We start from the raw sequence: 548 nt of genomic DNA, 5'->3' as shown, positions 1-548 counted from the left end.
GAGCCAATAGGGTACCCCAAATATGGGCTGTCATCAGCTTTCCCTATTTGAGCCCTTTCCCCAAAAGTTTGAGCCGTTGAGGCGCATGTTTTTCTGGGGGGGGGTCACCTATAGTATTACTTAGTCTTGAAAGCTACATATACACACTTTTCTGCATTATTTACAGTTGCTTTGGCTCGGTACCTGATACGGTGGTGACAGGCTTAGATTACAGTAATTTGCCTCAAAAGCGAGGTTCGGCCTGCTATACATTTGTCATGTGAATTGTGTGATGGAGGTGTGGTTCTCTACGAAAACATAAGAATAGTAACGGATGTGAAGACATTTTATTGAAGGTTATAGAATTATATGACCTCGCCATTGAGGCAAGTTACCGTACTGTATAGCCAATACTGTAGATGACTCCTAAAATACAGATGTACTCGCGCAAATCAACACATGTAGGTGACTATCCCTTAGGCCCGTTCTCAACCGAAGCGTTTTTCGGACGCATGCGTGCTTAACAACCACTTTGCGATTTGATTGGCTGTGCAATCGGCCCATAGGCA

The sequence above is a fragment of the Phytophthora parasitica genome, assembly GCF_000247585.1.
Source record: "Phytophthora parasitica INRA-310 unplaced genomic scaffold supercont2.71, whole genome shotgun sequence".
Lineage (NCBI taxonomy): Eukaryota > Oomycota > Peronosporomycetes > Peronosporales > Peronosporaceae > Phytophthora > Phytophthora nicotianae.
Note: the sequence above shows the minus strand (reverse complement) of the source record.